This window comes from Rhincodon typus, chromosome 26 (genome assembly GCF_021869965.1).
Source record: "Rhincodon typus isolate 14 chromosome 26, sRhiTyp1.1, whole genome shotgun sequence".
Taxonomy (NCBI): Eukaryota; Metazoa; Chordata; class Chondrichthyes; order Orectolobiformes; family Rhincodontidae; genus Rhincodon; species Rhincodon typus.
The window spans coordinates 39,884,878-39,901,284 of record NC_063357.1 but is presented as its reverse complement, the minus strand read 5'-3'; the positions used below and the strand labels follow the sequence as shown (position 1 = coordinate 39,901,284).

At 41.7% G+C, this 16,407-nt stretch overlaps 1 long non-coding RNA gene across 3 annotated transcripts in view; it reads left to right on the top strand.

Annotated features, from left to right (window-relative positions):
- Positions 1-10,359, top strand: part of LOC125486176 — a 238,423-nt gene extending 228,064 nt beyond the window's left edge. For all 3 annotated transcript variants that reach the window (XR_007264861.1, XR_007264863.1, XR_007264862.1), the window contains 2 exons: positions 8,661-8,920; positions 9,019-10,359. This is a non-coding gene — a long non-coding RNA (uncharacterized LOC125486176). The remainder of the gene's footprint in view (positions 1-8,660; positions 8,921-9,018) is intronic.
- Positions 10,360-16,407: the final 6,048 nt, after the last annotated feature.

The following is a 16,407-nucleotide window of genomic DNA, read 5'->3' as shown; positions in this document are numbered from 1 at the left end:
AAATACACACCACAATGATTACCTATCGAGAGTGTAAGGAACATCTTTGACTCTGGTGCATGCACCAGTCACCTACCATTGGTTGCCCTACTATAGAATTTCCTCCCGGAACCTTTGGCTGCTCTCATCACCTTTTATATCCTACAAGAAATCTATGTGTTCATCTTAGCCTTAGATAAACTGGTCTAATAGCTCTTTCTTTCCTTTGCCATCCTGTTTATAGCTTCGAAGCATTTTGTTTCTCTGTTGAAAAAAAACAAACCTATGAAAATTATTTCATCAAGAATCAACTTAAACAACATACAAAATGTTGTGATACTGTATTGATTACTAGTTATGTTTTGAGGTATAAAATTAAATATTGCTTTGCCAAGATATAAATTTACAGTATTGCTGCAGGGAAGATGCTTTTACTAAAATAAAACAAAACAAAGAACTGTGAATACTGGAAATCTGAAACAAAAATAGAAATAGCTGGAAAACTCAGCAGGCCTGCCAGCACCTGTGGACAGAAAGCAGAGTTAACGTTTCGAATCCAGTGACCATTCTTCAGAACAGACCAGCTGAGTCTCTCCAGCAGTTTCTATTTTCATTTCAGCTGCATTTACTAGCCTGCAGGTTTTCTTATTATTATTATTTCGTGTCTTTACATTCTTGCCTGCTTTTTGCTTCAGTGAAAATGAGAACTAAGTGCTGACAACCCATACTGGCTGACTTTGCAACAAGTGAGTTTATAAGACTGGAAATTATTCCTTGGCTGAAAGAAAGGTGAAAATCAGACTGGTGGAGAAATTTCTCCTGTCAATAATTTCACCTCAAAACACCAGTGACAAATGGGAAAATTAGTAGCAGGATGCATCCACTCCAAAACATTCAAATCCATTTGTCTTGATTCATAGAATCATAGAATCCCTACAGTGTGGAAACAGGCCCATTGACCCAACAAGTCCACACCGACTGTCAGAGCATCCCACCCAGACCCATCCCCTGTAACCCACCTAATCTACATCTCCCTGAACACTACAGGCAATTTAGCATGGCCAATCCACCTAGTTTGCACATCTTTGGACTGTGGGAGGAAACCGGAGTACCCAGATGAAACTCAGACATGGGGAGAATATGCAAACTCCACACAGACAGTCGCCCAAGGGTGGAACCAAACCTGGGTTTTTGGCGGTGTGAGGCAGCAGACAATTGCAGTTGTTCGTTAGCTCGGCAAGCTGGTTGCTCTGTGGTGCGCAGACGTTTCATTACCCTTCTAGGCAACATCATCAGTGCAACCTCTAATCAAAGTGTTGTTGTTCTGCTTCCTTCTGGATTTATATGATCCTCTGGTGTGATCGTTTTGTTGCTTCCGGTTCTGTTGTTTCAGCAGCAGTCTGTATATGGGGTCTGTTTCTATGTATTTGTTAATGGAGTTCTGTGTTGTGAGCCAGGCTTCCAGAAATTCCCTTGCATGTCTGGTGTTCGCTTGTCCCTGTCGAACTGATGGCCTTTATTGTCTGTGTGTATTGAGACAAGTGAATATTGTTTTTTTACTGTCCTACATCAAAAATATATCAGAAATGACTACCTGACTCATAAGACTGCATTCGATCATGATTGCACACAAACTGACAGCAAAACTGTGCCAAATGTTATCAAAGACTAAAGAACCCATACTGACAGTAAACAAGACCAACGTGATTTACAAAATATCATGCAGCGAGTGCAATAAACATTACATTGGACAAATAAGGAGGAAACTGACGACCAGGATACACAAACACCAGCTGGCAGTAAAAAGACATATTCACTTGTCTCGATACACACAGACAATGAGGGCCATCAGTCGACTGGGACAAAGTGACCATACTGGGACAAGTGAACACCAGACATGCAAGGGAATTTCTTGACACCTAGTTCTCAACATGGGACTCCATTAACAAACATAGAAATAGACCCCATATACAGATCGCCACTAAAACAACAGAACCAGAAGCGACAAGACTATCACACCAGAGGATCATATAAATCCAGAAGGAAGCAGATCACAGACGCTTTGATTAGAGGTCGCACTGATGATGTTGCCTGGGAGACTAACAAAATGTCTGCATACCACAGAACAACTGGCTCAGCGAGCTATCAAACAACTGCATCCACAACCCAAGCTACAAATTTTTCGATAAGACATTTGTACAATTAAAATAAACAGCATAATTTTTTCGCTATTGATCTAGGTCAACCTTAAGTTCTGTTTTGAAATACTGGAGCAGGTGAAAATATTACTGGTAGCATTTTGTAATTCTGATTAACAGTACTGAAAATAATTGACGTATTAAAATATGCTGCTTTATAATGTCATCTATTTTTAAAGAAGTGCAGTTCAATTAAAATAAGCTGCAAGATCGCTGGTTCTGAATACTTTGCAAAGTTGAATTCAGTGCAGAAGAGAAATGGAGATAATTGGACACTAGGGACTCTTACAAGTCTTGCTGAAAAAAATTGAGCTGACCCAAATAGGATCAGTTCAGATGAGATGGGTTAAAATTGAGCCTTATAATCAAGTAGCCTGTGGAAAGTAGCTCAAGAGGAATGGATTTTATGTACAAGATCTTGGGGGATGATGACCAAGTAACTGCATACCTTTGTGACATCGGTGTCATACTTTATATTGGATTTGCCTTTTCACTAGTTTTTCATATTTTTTTCCAACCTGTAATCTCTATCAATGAAATTGTTCTAAATTGGTGAAACAGACATCCATCTGCATGATCACTAACGACTTTATTTGAAAGAATTTGATCTATTTTGTGATAAGGAAATTACCTATAATTTACCTATTACTTCTCAAACAATAGCTTGAGTTGGACAAAGACTTGTGTGTGAGCCACATTTCAGACGAAATTAAACACTGGCTTTTGAATTCCAAACATTTTAAGTGTTAAATATCTAGTGCTGTAACATAGTACTGTGGAGGTTGTGGGCAGACTAGTGGTACCTGCAAGTGAAAAGAGAGAGAGAGTGTCACGGCCAACGCTTAGAAGCGGTGCGCAATGAATAACACAAAAAGAAGGGTTAATATGAGAGATATTGCAGGCAATAGTGAGAGTGACAGAGCATGAGGGTGGGTGTAATTGTGGAGAATGAGTGAGTATGAGGTCAGAGATGAGAGTGAGGCACTTATCCTTGCATAGCGGAGAAGGTTATTGAACTTCTTATGGTGCTGCAGGTTGTTCCTCCAGACTGTGGAGATGACACTGACCTGAATGGCAACCTTGGACCAGATTGCCAGGGTCTGGTGTCATGGCCTCCTCTGCCAACCCTCCAGGAAGAGGATTACTCCTCATTGCATCACCCCTTGATTAGGACTTCCAGGTCTCTGTTGGAGAATCGTGCTACCATCTTCTCCTATTCTGACAACTTTAGATCCTTGGTGACAAGATGGGGCCAGCATTGAAAATGAAGGATACCATAGGGATGGGCTATGTTAGGTCCCACGGCAGAAATCTCTTTAGGAAACTCGATGCAACTTGGACTTAGCCAAAAACATATAAGATTCAGCCCATACACTCATAGATATTTACAACTCAATCGGAGGCCATTCAACCCATTGTATTCACACCAGTCAACTCCGATTTGATGTCACCAATCCCATTCTCCAGTTTTTGGCCCATAGCGCTGGAGATTATGGCATTACAAGTAAATATGTAAATATTGCTTGAATGTTATTAGAGTTTCTGACTCAACTACCCTATGAGTTAACAACTTTGTCCTCAACCCTCACCTTAGTATTCTACCTCTCATTTTAAATCTGACATACCCCCCTTATTGCTGTCTCTACTAACTATAAAAACATGACTTTTCAATCACCCTATCTATGCCCCTTATAATCTTATCCACCTCTTTCAGGTGCCCCCTGAAACTGCACTGCTCCAAGGAAGACAGCCCTAGCCAATCCAATCTTCCCTGCTTCCAGCCCAGGACCCATCCTGGCAAATCTTCTCTGTACCCTCTCTAGTGTAATAACATCCTTCCTATAATATGGAGATCAGAACTGCATGTGGCCTAACCAGCATTTTATATAGAACCACCTTCCTGTTTTATTCAATGCCTCAGCTAATAAGGCAAGTATCCCATGAGCCTTCTTAACCACATAATCTACTTGCCCTGCTGCCTCAGGGATCTGTGGATATGCACATTGAGGTCCCTGTAATCTTTAATCCTTTCCAGGGTTTTATCATTCATGGTATAATCCCTGGCCTTGTAAGTCCTCCCCAATTGCATTACTTCACTCTTATCTAGGTTGAATTCTATCTTCCAGTGCTCTGCCCAGCTGACCAGTCTGCTGTTATCCTCCGGTTTATGGCTATCCTTCTCATATTTAACACCCTACCATTATTTGTGTCATCCTTGAATTCTTGATCATGCTATTTACATTTAAGTCTAAATTATTAATCTGCACAACAAACAGCAAGGGCCCCAAGACTGAGCCTTATGGAACCCCAATGGAAACAAGCTTCCAGTCTCAGACTGTATCCCCTATCATCACACTCTGCTTCTTGATTCACAACCAGTTTTAGATCCAGCATGCTACTTTTCCTTGGATCCCGTAGCCTCATCCTTTCTTGGCCAGTCATCCTTGAGGGAAGTTAGCAATAGCCTTGCCAGATCACATCAAATGAATTACCCTCATCAGCACTCCTGGTCCCCTCCTCAAAAGAATTGATCAAATTTGTCGAACAAATGGATGCTGACTACCCCTGATTAATTAATGTCTCTCCAAGTGCTGATTCTCCCCATCAGAATTCTTTCTAATAACCTTGTCACAATTGAGGTTGAGCTGACTAACCTGTAATTTCTTGGATTATCCCTCCCTACCTTTTATAATATTTGGACAATGTTAGTAGTCCTCCAGTCATCTGGCATTGTACGGTAATAGAGGATTTAAAAATTACTGCCAGGGTTCCTGGATATTTCCTCCCTTGCTTCCCTCAACAGTCTAGGATACATCTCATCCTAGCTACAGATTTATCCACTTCTAAGGCTGCTAAACTCACTAGTACCCCCGATTTTCCCTGTCAATTTTCTTAATATTTTACAATCTTCCACCCGGATGCCTATCTCTGCATCTTACACTTCCACGTACATATTATTTCGGTTGTCACTAATGGGTCTTTATTTTCTCTAGTTATTCTCTTACTCTTTATAAGTTTATATAAAACTCTTCGGATTTCCTTTATTCTGCCAATGCTTTCTCATGTACTTTTTTTTGCTTTTCTAATTTCCTTTGTAAGTTTCCCCTGTACTTCTTTTCTCCCTATGGACTGTGCGTAATGAGCCCTTGGTATCTGCAAGAAGCTGAACTAAGCTTTATGTCCCTTGATAGCCAGGGTTCTCCAGTTTTGCTCCCATCTTTGACTTTACAGTAATATATTTCCACCTTGAAAATCTCCCACAGTTCTGACACAGTTTCATCTGCATGTGGCTGCTCCATTCGAACCAAATTTTATCTTCTCTTTGTAAAATTAGCCTTTCTCCAGTTTAATTCATATCTTTTTCTGTAAGTATCCTAAATTTAACCGGGTTATGGCCACCATCTCCAAAATACTCCCCTCCTACTGATATACCCTCCATTTGCATGGGCTCATTTCTGAGTATTAGACCCAGAACTGCCTCCTCCTTTGTTGGGCTTTCTATGTGGTGGCTGGAAAAGTTCTTTCAGATGAGATTTAAGAACTTTGTTCTCTCCCTACCTTACACATTAGAACTATCGAATTTAATGTTTGGGTGGTTAAAATCCTCTAGTATTACTGCCTTATTGTGCTTACACTGCTTTGGAATTTAATTCCATTTTTGATTCTCGATCTCACCCTGAGTATTTGGAAGGCTATAGTATATACCCAAGATTGTGTTTGCCTCTTTTGTATTTCTTACTTCTACCCAAATGGCCCCATTTGATTGTCCTTTGAAGACATTACTGCTATGATTGATTCCCTGATCAATATTGTGACATTCCTTCTCTTCTACCCACCACTGTTTCTCATCTGAATATCCTTTAATCAGAAATTTTAAGCTGCAATCCTGACAGTGTTTCAGCATAGTCTTTACATTAGCTATGATATCATTCTCCTACATGTCTGTCTGTGCCTTCAGCTCATCTATCTCATTCCTCAGGCTGCTTACATTAAAATATATTAGATATTGCCTTGCTAAACTCACTTCTTTCTTATCTAGATTATGTTTATACTGCCTTCCAGTCTCACTTATTCGTGTTTAAACTTCTAATTCCATCTCAGCTTCTCTCCCCTCTGAAGTACTTGTCAGGATTTCAGTCCCTGTCACTCTAGTTTAAGTTGACTTCAAAAGCGTTGTCAAACTTCATCCGTTCCTTTTCAAATTTAATATGTATAACTTGTGCAATTCCCATTTCTGCTAGAAACAATCCCAAGAACTCAGGAACCTAAAGCTCTCCCTCTTGTACTACCTCTCCAGTCACACATTAACCTACTCTTTCATTCTATTCTTACACTCACTTCTGCCTGACATCAGGGGTAACCTGTATCCTTTGAAGTCCTGCTTTCAGATTTCCTACCTACATCCCTAAAGTTAGCTTGTAGTACCTAATTTCTCTTTCTTTCTATGTCATTGGTGCTAACGTGGACCACAACCTCCAACTGTTCACCCTCCCCCTTCAGAATTCCCTATAGACATTCAGTGTTATCCTTGACCTTGGCACCTGAAGGCAACAAGGCATCCTTGGAGACATGCCCATGGTTGCAGAACCACCTATCTACTCCTCTCATGAATGGATCTCCTACCAGGATTGCTCTTCCACTCTTATTCCTTCCTGTCTCCACCACCACCACACCTCCACCCTAAAAGCAGCTGGCCACCCACAGAGCTGAGGCCTTGGCTGTGGCCGGAGTCCACAGAGGAATTGTTACTCTCAATAATTTCAGGGCTGAAAATGGTTTACAAGCGAGATGCCCACCGGGGAATTTCCTCACTACATGCCTGGTCCCTTTCTTCTGACCTGCTCTGCCTGAACTTTGTTAAACTGTAGGTGACCACGTACTGAAACATGCTGACCATGAAGCTGTCAGCCTCCTGAATCCACCATAGTGTTTCCCAGCTGCCATTCAAGTTCCAAAACCCGGGAGCTCAAGCTGCTGCAGGTGGAGGCACCTCCCACTCACTATCAGGAACATTTAGGAATTTTCACGTAGTGCGGGATATGCAAGTGGGCGTGTGTTCCCCAACCATACCTTAACTAAACAGAATGTGGGTGGACCCTTTCTTTTATTTTACCCTTACTCATAGAAAAATGTTATTCATGCTTCTGTCCTGAGTCCAACTCAGGTGTGCTGCCAGTCTGTCTGCTTCTCTGCAAAGGTCGCTATCTTGCCTGCTTTTCTTAGTGATGCTGATTGCTTGACACAGAATTGTCACATTAACTGAGATGCTGACTGCCTGTCATAGGATCCTCACCTCACTCACTCTTCTCCCATGAGAGGTGTGAAAGTAGAGAAGAATGAATGGGAGATGGGGAAAGGCTGCATTCAGCTTCATGGACCTGTCCCTGGAGGTGATGATGTAAGCAGCCAGGGCACAGGGGAGGTTCTTTTTTTGTTCCAGTGGATGAAAGGCTGAGGTCAGGCAGCTTCATCAAGTGAGTCTGACTAGATGTGGCTGATGTGAGAAGTCAGTGTGGGAAGCAATGGATGTGGATCCCATGCAGAGGGTAATTCAGTTACCTCTTGAGATCTGGCAAAGTGAGTATCATGTAACTCTCAGTTTACAGCCTTCACTCTCACCATCTCAGGGGTATTCTGAGGCACAAAATTTGCCATTTCAGAAGATTGGTTCCCATGGTCTACCTTAACTCTCCATCTCCCAATATGGAACCGTTGCATACCCACAACGTAGACCCCGTAATGTAGTGACTTGGAATGGAAAAATGTCACAAAAATTTCAGCAACAGGTGAAGTTAGCTTTTCCACATGGCTACTTTGCAGTGAACAGACAACTGGTATTCTCCACTAACAAAAATAATGTTCTGCCAACCTCACAAATGAATAATTTGGTATATGAGTTTCAGAGCTAATGTGATGTTAGGTATGTGGGCCATATGTCCCATTGACTGGTGGATGGTATTAAACAGCACATAACCTTGACTGTCTGCAGTGTGCAGCATACTGAATGTGCTCAACCAGCCTGTACTTACACACCTCAGAACACTGTGTCCAACATTAAATGTGTTTCTGCTATTGGACAGCATTGACTAAATAATCTTGAGCGTGCAAAGAATTGTACTAAAAACTAGTTCTAAGTTATCAGTCAAGCTCACAATGTGATTCATTTGTATGTGCTAGAAACTACATTTATTCATACACATCAGCCCTGTTCTTTGCAGACAAAAGGAGTATGTGCACAAATTGCATCTTTTGCACTGAGTAAAGCGGTTTGGAGACCGCCAATATCTGCAACATGCTCATAGCGACGCTGTTACTCATGAGACTTGATCCATCTGGTTTAAAAGTAATTGGTCAACCAAGACAGTTAACAGTTCCTCCACCGTCTTCATGCCAACTATAGTTCAGCAACTCTACATCCTCTTCTTGTACTGTAAAAATTGTTGCTTCCTTCTAAAACTTTTATCTCGTACATTGTCCTCATAGGTGCAAGATGAAAAGCTTCGACTTCATGTCTCCTTTTAACAACGCCTGCAACCTCTCAACTTATGTGCCTCCCTCCGAAGGAAAAACCATAGTCTGAATAATCCTAACTCACTCATTTTCTCACGGCAAGAAAAAGAGTCTATAACTCCTGGGTGAGGTAATGAAGTAGGGCAGGCATTGGTCATCCTGACAGCAGTGACATAGGGGATTCTGGAAGCCAGCACGGTGGGAGCAGTACAGACTGTGACTTATGAGAGAAGGTAATGGTACCAAAACGAAGGTTGATGCACTGGCACTGAGCTGTCACACATGTTATCCCCAAATGTAGCACTAATGAATGTATTTTATCTCTCACTAGGCCATTTCTGGAGGCACACCAAGAGATGAAGAACAATGCATTGCAGTACTTAGAAGAGGAATATCCATCCGATGAAGCAGTGCCCTATGACTTATGAACACCTTCCATCAGCTCGGATACACTCTCCTGTTTCCCTCAGTGGTGCCTGAGTCACAGATAGAATGGCTGGCACAAGGTGTGGAGCACTTCACATGTGAACAAGATCTGTAGGCAGGGAGAATAGGGCAGATTCGCTATCAGGGGCTTGAGGACATCAACAGATGTCATTTAGACACAGATGCTGAGCCTCAGCTGTTTTACACTACATGAGTACTTAAAGGAAATGTGTGGCTGTCTGTCAGAATTTGCATTGCTCAACCTCATGCTAAAGTCTATCACTGCAACGTATTTGACATTTGAGTACATGACTGCCCCCATTGAACAAATGGCCACATTCATGGAGAGTCTGATATAATACATCAATCAATGCATGTATGTGCATAACAATGTATTGTATAGAATGGTAGTGAAGTTGAGAATCTATGATCGAATAATTGCCTTACCGGTTAAATATTGCTTTCAAAAGCAGCTCTTCTGCTGTTGATTAGCAGAGATATGCACATTATTCCTGTTTTGGGGACCCTGGTATGAATCCCACCATGTCAGATTGTGAAGTTTGAATTCAATAAAATCTGGACGAAGAGTCTGGCAATGATCGTGAAACTATTGTCAATTGTCAGAAAAACCAGTCTGGTTCACAAATTTCCTTTAACGAAGAAAACTGTCATCCTTACCTGGTCTGGCCTACATGTGACTCCAGACCTAGTAATATGGTTGATTCTTAACTGCACTCTGGGCAGTTAGGGATAGGTAATAAATGCTGGTCTGGACAGTGCATCCCGTTAACAAATGTAAAAAACAATTCCTGAGAGAGAAGAGATAGGCAAGAACAATTAAAGTGGGGCCTTTCTTCAGTTGCTTCAGTGGCCTTGGCCCCTCTGGAAGAGCCACAAATAATGCATTCTATTTTCATAATCACAGAATCAGAATTATTACAGTGCACAAGGAGGCCATTTGGCCTACGCTGCCTGCACCACCTCTATTATCTAGGGCCAATCTCCTTCCTTTTCCCCACAACTCTGCATACTGTTACCATTCAAAAACCATCTAATACCCTCTTTAATGCCTCAATTGAACCTGCCTCCAACACATTCCCAGGGAGTGCATTTCATGCCCTAACTACTCTCTGTGCAATAAAGCTTTTCCTTACATGACCCTTGCTTCATTTGCACATCAGATTAACTCTATGACCTCTCATTCTCATTCTTTTACAAGCAGAAATAGCTTTGACCTATCTACTCTGTCCAGACAGCTCATGATTTTCAAAACCTTAATCAGATCTTCTCTCAGCCGCCTTCTCTCCAGGGAGAACAGTTTCAACTTCTTCAATCTATCCTCATAGCTGAAGTTTCTCATTCTTGGAACCATTCTAATAAATTGCTTCTGTACTTTCTCCAATGCATTCAAATCTTTTCTACAATGTGGCACCCACAACTATACACAATAATTCAGCTGAGGTCTAACAGTTGTCTTGTACAAGTTCAACATAATGCCCTTGCTGTTGTACAATCAATAAAGCTGAGGATACCATGTGTTTTACTTACTGCTCTTTGTCGATCCTGCCACCTTCAATGATTTGTGCACATGTACACCCAGATCCCTCTGTTCCTGCAACACTTTAAAATTGTACCCCTATTTGATAATGTTTTTTGGTATTCTGACCAATGTGCATCATTTCACACTTCTCTGCATTGAAGCCTATCTGCCACCTATCCACGTATTCCACCAACTTGTGAATGTCTTTTGGAGTTCACACTGTCTCTCACAGTTTACCATTTGTCCAAGTTTAATGTTATCTGCAAACTTTGAAATTGTCCCTCTGCACACCAAAATTCGGATCATTTATATATCTCAGGAAAAACAAGGATCCCAATACTGACCTCTGGGAACTCCACTACAAACCTTCCTCTACCTTAAAAAAGGGATATAGAATAAAGCAGAGCAAGATAACGGACAAAGACTCATCCCTCCCAGACATGCTCACGCTTTCTATGCTCGGTTCGAGCAGAATGTCAGCGGCGCGGTGTCACCTGCCCCGACAGCCCCAGACACACTTGTTCCCACTGTCACCGCTGCAGATGTCGGATCGGTCTTCCTGGGAGTCCCTGGCTGTGCACTTAGATCCTGTGTGGACCAGCTGACAGAGGTATTCACTGACATCTTCAACCTCTCCCTCCTACAAGCCAAAGTCCCCATCTGCTTCAAAAAGACCACCATCACCCCACACCTAAGAAAGCACGTGTAATGTGCCTTAATGACTACCACCCAGTGGCTCTGACCTCCTTAATCATGAAGTGCTTTGAGAAGCTGGTCATGGCCCACATCAACTCTAGTCTCCCAGCCTGCCTCAGTCCCCTGCAATTTGCCTACAGACGTAACAGGTCCACAGTAGATGCCATTTCCCTAGCCCTGCATTTATCCTTGGAACATCTGGACACCCAGGTCAGACTCCTGATCATTGACCACAGCTCCGTCTTTATCCCGTCCAGACTGATCCCAAAACTGCGAGATCTAGGTCTTGGTTCCACCCTGTGCAACTGGATCCTCAGCTTCCTGACTCATAGAACGCAATCAGTGAAGATAGACAACTGCTCCTTGTCCACAATAACACTCAACACTGGAGCCCCCAAGGATGAGTTCTCAGCCCCCTACTGTACTTCCTGTACATCAACAGCAGTGTTGCCAAAATCTGAACAAACACCATCTACAAGTTTGCTGATGATGCCACAGTGCCAAAATGAATATCAAACAATGACAAGTCAGAATTCAGGAAGGAGATGGAGGGCTTGGTGACATGGTGCAATGATAACAACCTCTCTCTCAATGTCGGCAAAACTAAAGAACTGATCATTGACTTCAGAAAGAAAAGAGGAGAACATGCTCCCATCTACATTAACGGAGAAAAAGTTGTGAAGGTTGAGAATGTCAAGTTCCTGGGAGTGACAATGACCAACAATCTATTCTCGACTTCCCATGTAGATTCAATGACCAAGAAGGCACAATAACACCTCTCCTTCCTCAAGCAGCTTGGGAGATTTGGCATATCTGTAAGGACCCTCACCAACTTTTACAGATGCACCGTAGAAAGCATACTGTCCTGGTGCATAACAGCCTGGTACAGCACTGCTCTGCCAAAAACCTTAAGAAACTACAGAAGGTTGAGTGCATGGCCTAGACCATTACAGGAGCCAACCTACCATCATGGACTCCATTTACATATACCGTTGCCGTGGAAGGGCTGTCAATATCATCAAAGACCCATCGCACCCTAGTAATGCTCTCCTGCAACCTCTTCCGTCAGGCAAAAGATACTGAAGCTTGAACACATGCACCAGCAGGTTCAAGAACAACTTCCTCCCTGCCATTACTAGACTGATGAATGGACTCTCTAACTTCAAGTCATGTCGATTTTGTTAATGTTGATCTTGTCTAGCACACTTCCTGTCAGCAAAACCGGTATGTCTTACTCTGTCCAAGTGTTTTTTCACCTTGTGATCTGTATATTGTTGCTTACTATGACCTGCCTGTACTGCTCTCAAACAAAGCTTTTCACTGTACTTAGGTACACATGACAATAAATAAACCAAATCAAATGTTTGTTGATCATTACTCTCTGTTTTCTATCATTCAAGTCGATTTTGTATCCGCATTACAAATTTGTACCATGACTTACAACTTTCTTCATCAGTCAGCTGAGAGGCACTCTATCAAAGCCTTCTGGAAATCCATATATACAATGTCAAAAGCATTACTCCTAACAACCCTTTCCATCACCTCTTCATAACAAAACTCCAACCAGTTAATTAAACATGATTTCCCCTTTAGAAATTCATGTTGACTGTTCTTAATCAGGTCACCTTTTTCCATGTTCCCCATTACTGATGTTAAACTAATTGGTCTATAATTGCCAGGATTAGCCTTACAACCTTTTTTGAACAATGCTTTTATGTTGACAATTCTCCAGTGTTCTGGCCCCTTCCCCAAATCCGGGGAAGACTGAACACATGGCCAGTTCCTCCGGACTTGTACCCTCACTTCCTTCAGAATCTTTGAATGCATTTCATTTGGTCTCCAAGCCTCATTAATTTTCAAGTTGCAGCAGTCTATCCAAGACTTTTCCCTTAATAATCTTGAGCCATTCTAGTGACAGATTTTCTGAAACCTGTAGCCATGGCCTTAGCATCATTGTCCTGTTTTGTAAAGACAGATTCAAAGTATTCATTTAATACCCCAGCCATGCTATGAGTGTTTTTGATGCGGTTACTAATTGTCCAGCTACCTGCCCTTGGTCTAATGCTTGCTTACTGTTATTTATCATTCTCTATCTTCTTAAAACTATTGCTATCACAACTTTCTTAACCCTGGACTACTCTGCCTTTCTAACTACCACCTGATTTCTTGTTTTCCATTCCTCTTAAGATTATGAAATCTTCTCTGTTCTTAAGCTCTGTCTGAACACTTTCAGTGTGGCTTTGGTCCTGCATACAGCACTGAAACCACCCAAGTCAACAACACCAATGGTCTTTGGTGCAACCACAATTAAAAACTACTTATTTTTCTCTTTAGCCTTTCCTCAGACTTAACTTCAACCTTTAAGTTGGATGCCCATTCTAACCTCTGCCATTTTGGTTCCTATGAATGTACAACAATGATGGATATAAAAAGATATACTTGATTAACTAGCCTGTTGGTGCACAGCAGCAATATCTTAATCACCGTACACCCACTTTTGAAATACACATTGACTCCTGGCAGGGTGAGAAACCAGATAGAACCCAGATCCAAAAGGGGAAAAAATCTGAACTTCTTTTGCCACTTCTGGTGATCAGTATTCATCTAAAAGACAATTCTAGCCCTGGTTGATGAGGTATGACGTGACCTCTGACTCAGCCGGGAGCAACTCCCAAAGGAATTCACTAAATTACTGTTGAGTGCACAAGGTAGCAGCCAGTATTCTCTGGAAAGGCCATTGGTTAGATGCCAGTAGGCAATGTCCCCTGTAATTATTTTTAACTGTGCACGACCTTTGATTTCTGTGTGCGCAACCTTTATTTCTTTCTTGTACAGTTGCACATGCATGATAACTTAAAGAGCCCTACTTGGAAACCTCAGGGTTCGTGCACATCTGGGCAGCTTAGACAGAAAACTAACGAATTCTGGCCTTACATAACTTGAAAGTATGGAGCTAACTTATCTGCTTAAAGTAAAATCTTTACAAAACGTAATTCACCCCTCCAGCTTATAAACCTTGATCAAATAGTTTAGAAAAATACTTTAGAAAAAAAATCCATTTTTATACTCTCTATTAACTCTTGGCCTAGATCTTCTAGCTAGAGGGTAGTCTTTGCAGCTGTGCAGTCTGAAAGATGTGCCATGGGACCTTTCAGAAATCCTGATGCATTGTTAATTGCCTTGGAAGTTTAAAATTATTCTGCATTTAAAACCCTCCAAAACAATCTCTATTGTTGAGCTAGAGACAGTTTGGACAGTTTTGGCTTATTTACCTGAATAATTACCTATGAAAAGTGTGAGGAATTGAAACTGACTCTGACTCCTGGGTAGATATAAAATGTACCTCCTTCCCCAGCTCCCCCATCCCTCCCCCATTCAGCCCCATGACTACCCTTGTCTTGACCTACCCTATGCCCCTTACCCATCTACTTGCCACTCTAGCTTCTCACTCACCTGCCACCCCACTCCATTATCTGTCACCCACCCATTCACTAACCCACCTGCCACCTTACCCCTTCACGTACCACACTATCATCCAAATACTGTACTCCCTCACCCACCTACCTGCCATCCAAACTCATCTAACCATCTGCCATCCTACTCCCCCTCACACACCTATCTTCCACCCTACTCCCCCTCACTGACCACCTTCCACCCTACTCTTCCTCACTGACCACCTGCCACCCTACTCCCTCTCACAAACCAACCTGCCACCCTACTCCCTCACTCACACATCTTCTCCTTGTAGCTCGCCAAAGCGCTTTTGAATCTTTAAGTCCCAGAATATAGAAGTTATTGCTGTAAAATATAGACATGGATTGGCCAACAATATTGATCTTGCGCTGCACTGGAAGACTCTGAAAATCAGGCACATTCCACATTTCTCAAATCAGAAATTCAGACTAGAAACACAAAGGCCTAGGGCAGGGTGAGTGACAATCTGATACTGATTTGCCACTGTTTAGAAGATTTGGTACTATATGTTCAGAAAAATTATGTATGTATATTTCACGAAAGCACTACATTTCGATTTCATTGACCTTGAGTTAATATATTGTAGTTTCTTGGTACAGCTGTATTTCTGCTGTGTGCAATTTGGATTTAAGGGTTAAAACCATTATTTTTAAGATTTGGGGTTCAGTCCATTTGAGGAAACAAGAACCCTGTCTAAATGTGGTTCTATTTTTTTATTGCATTTTTTGACAATTCCCTTTAAATTTTGTTTCAGCATTACAGATTCCACTGCCAAAAGAATGTGGTCTGTTAAGAACTAGCTACAGTTTTTTTTTTAACATAGCTGAAACTTAAATCTTGAAGTAGGTCCTGTACATATTAGATTTACATAGTAGGTCCACTGGTATGTATGGAGGGCAGACTTTCTCTCTCCAGGCTTTTCTCTTTACAGACTGATCTGTGATGGTTACTGATTTTATTTCAGGCTTCTTTTTTTCCTTTTTATTTGTAGAATGAACATTGATGGATGACCAGACCATTTTTTAAGTGAATGCCTAGTGTCAAATATTTGAATGCTGAAGCAGCAAGATGAGTCAGTGTGTCAGTGATGATTGAGTTATTCCAGATGAGGCCACTTATCCACAGCACGGCAATTAATTATCTGTTAAGGCACAATTTTCAGTGGTTATTTTGTTATTGCTTTCCCTTCCCAATATCCTCTTCTTAGAATAGCATCTTACAACTCAGAAGGAAATCATTTGTGCCACCTCTTTGTAAGCTTCAGTTAGTTTCATTCCATTGCTCCTGCATCAAGCCCAATATTTTGCTTTTGTGAAAATTCATGTACTCAAAGGAGAACAATACTAGTTTCTCTAAACTCCCTATGTAGCTGAAATTCCTTTTCCCTGCAATCTCTCCAAGGTTTTGCCATGACTTTCAAAAGTATGGTTTCCAGAATTGGATACAATACTCCAAATAGGACTTAATGATTAGAGATAACAAGGTGTAGAGCTGGATGAACACAGCAGGCCAAGCAGCATCAGAGGAGCAGGAAGGCTGACGCCCGAAACGTCAGCCTTCCTGCTCCTCTGATGCTGCTTGGCC